General features: G+C 40.8%; 1 long non-coding RNA gene across 1 annotated transcript in view; it reads right to left on the bottom strand.

The window, feature by feature from the left end:
- Nucleotides 1–5,307: 5,307 nt before the first annotated feature.
- Nucleotides 5,308–6,285, bottom strand: part of LOC134761030 (uncharacterized) — a 148,523-nt gene continuing 147,545 nt past the window's right edge. Inside the window, exon 3 of the long non-coding RNA XR_010139250.1 lies at nt 5,308–6,095. This is a non-coding gene — a long non-coding RNA (uncharacterized LOC134761030). The remainder of the gene's footprint in view (nt 6,096–6,285) is intronic.

The following is a 6,285-nucleotide window of genomic DNA, read 5'->3' as shown; positions in this document are numbered from 1 at the left end:
TCCCCTCCAACTTAGGTGTAGGAAAGTGCCTTATGAGGCAGCCATTTGAGGGAGACTTTACTATCTTAGTCTCTTAAAATCTCTAGAAAGAAAGCAGTCAAGCATTGGTTTCAGTAATTTAGATATTCACCTTCCTGAGAGAAGATGCTGGAGTCTGGGACTCTACAATTGCCTGCTGAATCTGGATGAGGTTTCAGCTGCCCCGATTGTGCCGCTAAGGATAAAGGCAGTGTGGTGCATTAAGCACGTGACAATGAACCATTTGCATTCACCAAATAATGGGAACTTGGCTCAGCTCTCTGCTTTCCTTGTCCAAAGAATGGCTGGCACTGCTGTCCTTTTAATTATCCCTTTATTCAACAAGTATCTACTGGGTCTGCTATGTGCCAGGCTCTGTGTTGGGGGCCTGCGTTCAGAGATGAGGAAGGCACCACCTTTGCTGTCAAGTAACTCACCTTCAGGAAACATCAAGGACTGGAGGAAAAGCCTGGCATCCTTAGGAATATGGAGGGTGGGAATGGCAGAAGAGTGAAGTCTTCCTGAGATGGTAATATCTGAACCAAGTTTTAAAGTCAAACAGGAGTTAACTAGATTAATAAAATGAAATAGAAGAATGTGATGCAAAGGAAACATCACATGCAAAACCCCAAGGTGTGAAATGGCCTGGCACATTTGAAGGACTATAAGAAATTGTTGTTTTTCTGGGATTGGCAGGTGAGGAAGCTAAAGAGGTTGGTGGGAACCAGACTGGCCATGGAGGAGAATTCATGGGCTGAGATAAGGAGACTGAAATTTGTGCCCATGGCCATAGGAGCTTCTGGAGAATGTGACAGGGTGGCGGTGGGGATGGTGAAAGATGCATTTTCTACAAATTAATTTGATTATAGTTCAGGACATTGATATCCAGATTTTCTTTAAAAACACACACTCAAGAGAATTTTTGCCGGAATGTTCATTAGATAGGCAAAAACTTGAGCCAAAGAGTCCTCAAAGATTTACTATTCCCTCTCTAGATTTAAGAACCTTTATTTGCCCTTATGAGAGGAGACATATCTTGGCAGGGTCTTACCGATTTGGGGAGTGACCTGTGTATTTACTCCTGATCAGAATTGCAAAACCTTTTAAGCCTTCTAATATGATGATATGACAGATACATGGCTCTAGGGTTGTGTGAGCCAGAGACAGCAGATAGGATTTTTCATCCTAAATCCAATATTAAACATAGAATACATATGCCTATAGAATATTCCGAAAGACACAACAGTTGCCCAGCATCACCCAGACACAGATGAAGTTTCACTGTCTGAGAAAGCAAGAGGACTTGCTAATCACCCATCACCTCTGCAAACCTGCCAGGAATATCAGAAAGAAAGTCACTACTTTGAATGAGACATCAGAGAACAAAATGTCTCTTGTTTTTATAAGAGATTATTAAACTGAGCCCATGCCAGCAACAAAAATGGAGGCAGCCCCATGTTATACCAACTTTGACTCTGCAGATTAATAAAATAATAACCCAGTTAGAAAAAGCAGTTCTTGTTTATTGTGGAAAATGCTAAAAATATTTTAGAACATCAAGGTGAAAATTGAAATCACCTATAGCTTCACCTTTCAGAGATGAACCATTAGCAGTCTAATGTATTTCCTTCTAATCTTTTTTTTCCATCACATTAATACAAACGGTTGTGACAATTTGGACTTGGCAATGGTTGATTTTTATATTATATCTTAATAAAATATTTTCTGCTTTTGCATTTACAGAATAAGTAAAACTGTAACTTACTGTATATTATACAGTTTGCAAGGCTAACTCTATGTACTTTTGAGAGTTCTATCATATTTCTTAGAGATAAAATAGTTTTTCACTGGAAAGTTGGGAGGAAGTAACAGACACATACTGTCACCTAATGTTACACTTGTATTAAATATTATATCCTAGTTTTTCAGTTCACATTATGCCATTAGCATTTCTCTATGTCATTAAATATTATTTAAAATATGATTTTAATTAATGCAACATATTTCAATGTAAGGATAATCTGTTTAATTTTTCACTGAAATAGTTTCTCACTCTTCAACATCAAGGATATTTTCAGATTTTTAAAATAATATATATTTATGATGACAAATACTCTTGTACAGTAAGTCCTCACTAACATTGTTGGAAACTGCAACTTTAAGAGAAATGACATATAATGAAACCAATTTTATCATGGGCTAATTGATATAAACAAGAATTAAGTTCCTACGGCATATTTCTGGTCACAAACATATCACCAAATTTCTAAGTAAAGGCCTAAAACACTTCTAATGTTAAACATTGAAATAAATGTGAGCTATGCATACATTTAAGAAATATTAATAAAAACAAGTATGATAATTATATACCCAATTTTTGGTGGATCCGTGAATGGTTGTAATGGTAGTGGATTAAATCAAGGAATAAATGTTTGCAAGCAAAAATTGTAAGGAGTACCTCCTACAACCACACAGTTCAAAACCAAATACTAACCAATATGGTGGGCCCTCTGAAAGATTTTGTCCCATACTTTTTATTGTCATGCAATTGTATGATTATCATATATTTTACAAATTTTTATTTCATGATCATTTGTATTCATTCATTCATTCCTTTTCAATCCACTTATTCTAAGTCAGGGTCTCAAGAGGCTGGAGTCTATTCTAGCAGCACAGAACCTGAGGCAGAAACCAATCATGGCCAGAATGCCTTTACATCAGAGGGCGCACACACACACACACACACACACACACACACACACACACACACACACACTCACTCACTCACTCAGACTGGGACAACTTAAAAACAGCAATTAACCTAACATGCACATCTTTGAGATATGGGAGGAAACCAAAGTACCTGGAGAAAACCCACACAGACATAGGGAGAATATGCAAACCCCATACAGACAGTGGCCCCATCTGGGAATCCATTTTTTTCTCATCAATGTTTTAATGAAGTAACATGGAACAACACAACATTATTCAAAGGGCATGCTGTATCTTTGGCCATATCTCTGGTTATTTCTTTAGGACAAACGCCTAGGAATGATACCTGTAGATTTCCGTAAGATTTTCACTTAGGCTCAGGGAGGCCCAGTATTTTTTAGAGGACCTCTCCCTTAAACCTGAGATGTTGTGAATCCCTGAAGCATCATTTTCAATCTAACAGGCTTGACAACCACTTCACCTTCATCTTCTACAGACAACAGCTTTTTGAGTTTCCCTCTTTGTCTATTCCCTACCTGTGCCCAGCTCAGACCATTCCTGAGCAAAATGGGGTAATATATGCCTATCTCCCCTTTCTTCATGTGTTCTCCTCCCAGTCCCTCTTTAATGCCTTTTTTCCAGAGACCTCCAGTGCCCAATAATATAAGATGTTAATTTCTTAAGTCCTACCTCCCAGAGTCTTAATGATTTAATCAGTATGACTTCCATGAATACTTGCACTTTAAAGGAGGATCCTAAAGAAAAAAAATGCTTAACGCAAAAAAAAAAAAAAAAAAGACTCCCCAATGGTGGAAATCACAAAAACAAACAACCAAAAAATCAAATCAGGGAAAGAGAGAGAAATTTGCATGAAGTCAATGGGAAAGAAAAGGTATTGAAGCCATGGGCTTAGCTGAACTTACCTACCAGGATTGGGAGGACGGAAAAAAAAAGTGAGCCAAAGATGGAGTCCTGGGAATACTCAGTGATGTGAGACCTCAGGAGAGAGCCTGAGGGGGAGTGAGCAGGAAGTCTGGATGGTGGGGAATGACCAGAGTGAGACAGTGGGATGGGAGGCAGAGGGAGCCGTTGCCTGCCAGATGAGCAGTCTGGCAACCGGCCTAAAGGCAACAAGTGAGACACGGCTGTATAGTCTCCGGCAAGAGGATATTGTGTGGAAGCCAGTGTTTGAAGATAGTTTCAGTAACTGCGGCTTGATAAATTGTGGAGGAGAGGATGAGGAGCAGGAAAATCAGCCACAAACGTGGCAACCCTCATAGCTAATATTTACTAGGCATTTATTGTGTGTCAGACACTGTGTTAAGTGTCTCACATGTATTAACTCATTTAAAAACTAGCCCAGATCCATGTTGTATCATTATGCCATTTTATAGGTGAGGAACTGAGAACCAGAAAAGTTAGGTTACTTATCTAAAGCCACACAGCTAGTAAGTAGTAGGACAAGGATTCAAACCTGAGTGCTTAGCCCTACACTGCTAATCTGCCATAAAGGTGAGGGCCTTGACTGTGGAGGCAATTACGGTCATGAAAAACAAGAGCATGCATTAGTCACTGTGCACACAGTTTGTGTTCTGGTGCACAAGGAGAGCAGGGCATAGAGGGGAGGGGAAAAGAATGCCAACTGCTTCTCAGAAAATTTTCAGAGATGGCAAAGCCAGGAACTAGGAGGTAAGAAATGTATGGTGTTGCAAACTGCAATCATTACACATTCCAGCAGCACAGCTGCTCTTCCGTGACTCAACAGAGTCGTTTATTAGTTTATTATTCTAGGCAGAGACCTAGGCAAGGCCTGTTAGTCTTTTCAGGCTGCTAAGAATACCATAGACTGGATGGCTTAAACAACACAAATTTACTTCTCACAGTTCTGGAGGCTGGGAAGTCCAAGATTAAGGTGATGGCAGATTCAGTGTCTAGTGAGGACCTGCTTCCCGATTTGTGGATGGTGGTCTTCTCACTGGGTCCTCACGTGGCAAAAGGGAGTGAGGGAGCTCTCTGGCTCTTTTATAAGGGCATTAATCCCATTCATGAGCATTCTGTCCTCATGACCTAATCACCTACCAAAGGCCCCAATTCTAAAGACCATCGCATTGGAGGTTAGGATTTTAGTATAAGAATTGGGGGGTGGGGTTGTGGGGGGGACATAAGCACGCCGTCTATGGCAGACAGTCTCTGCTGGACTTAATTCAGGTAATATTTAAAGAGTGATAATTTCCTCTTATTGAGTATCTATTATGTGCCAGGCATGAAGTTAGCAGCTTGGCATGCATTATCTAATTCATTTCTATTTCAGAACTATTTTTACTTCTATTTTATAGATGATAAAACTGAGGCTGCAAGAATTTAAGTGATTTGCCCAAGGACACATCAAGACTTGAACTCAGGAGAGTCTGGCCACAAAGGCTGGCAGCTCCCTGTCCACTGCTGGCTGAAGGGAACATCCCCTGTTCTAGTGTTTGGGCCTGTCCTCTCATTCCCCAGAGGAGCCCTCTTTCCCAGAAAGGAAGAAAGCCTGAGATTTTCCTTCCTTAGACTTGTCATCATCACGCACCGCCCTGCTTCCATCTTCCCTTCAAAAAGAAAAAGAAACCAATCTGTCAGTTTCTGGGACCTGTAGTTGACAGACATGCCGTTTTATTCAATTCATGACCTTGTCTGGGTATTTCCTTCTCTTTTATGAACTCCCAGGGAGAACTTGGGAATAAGCACAAGATGTGGGATCAAGAAGCCTGGGTTCAAGTCATGGCTCCTTAGCTCATAGACGCATGATTACAAGCAAACCTCAATTTCCTCCTTGGGCTATTGGGAGAACCAAGTGAAATGATGCATGTGAAATGCTTTGTGAGCTGAAGAGCCCTATGTATCTATTCCACAACACCAACCCATCCTCCCTAGTCAGTCAGGAATGAGTCCAGAATAACTGTCCCCCATGTTGCCTTCTCCACATTAGGGGAGATGAAGCTGTCGACAGGGAAGTGGGGAATCCATCAGAGGTCTGCTGTGAGCAGAACTACCTGCCTGCCCTGTCAGGGCTGGAGTCAGAGCCAGGCAAGATGGCTCGCGTTTATATAGAGCTTTGCAGTTTACAAAGCACATCGACATCTGTTACCTGGTTTGCTTCACACCACTCTACGAGGTAGGCAGAGTGGACAGCATTATCGCTGCTGGTCAAAAAAGAAAGCTAAGTCTTCAGAGAGATAAGTTGTCCAAAGTCTCATAGTTACCATTGGAGAGCTGGGCTCAAACCCTGGTCTTGCCTTGGTGGGTGACTGCTGCTTCTAGTTCTGGAAGGGCAGGTCTGTGGTCCACAGCACAGCTTCCTCACTCTGCTCAACACATGGACTAGACTGGAGAGCATAATGAGAAACTGTATAAATCATGGATAAATGTGTCATTTTGTATAAATTGTGTATATAGTTATATATATAAATTACACATAAATTAATTTCAATTAGGCAGTTTTGTCTTCATTTCAAATTGGGAACATCTCAAACATTCTGGAAGGTTCTTGAAAACCCTATCAGCCCTAAGCACAGT

This window comes from Pongo abelii, chromosome 2 (assembly GCF_028885655.2).
Source record: "Pongo abelii isolate AG06213 chromosome 2, NHGRI_mPonAbe1-v2.0_pri, whole genome shotgun sequence".
In the NCBI taxonomy this organism is placed as follows: domain Eukaryota; kingdom Metazoa; phylum Chordata; class Mammalia; order Primates; family Hominidae; genus Pongo; species Pongo abelii.
Note: the sequence above shows the minus strand (reverse complement) of the source record. Positions and strands in the feature narration are given on the sequence as shown.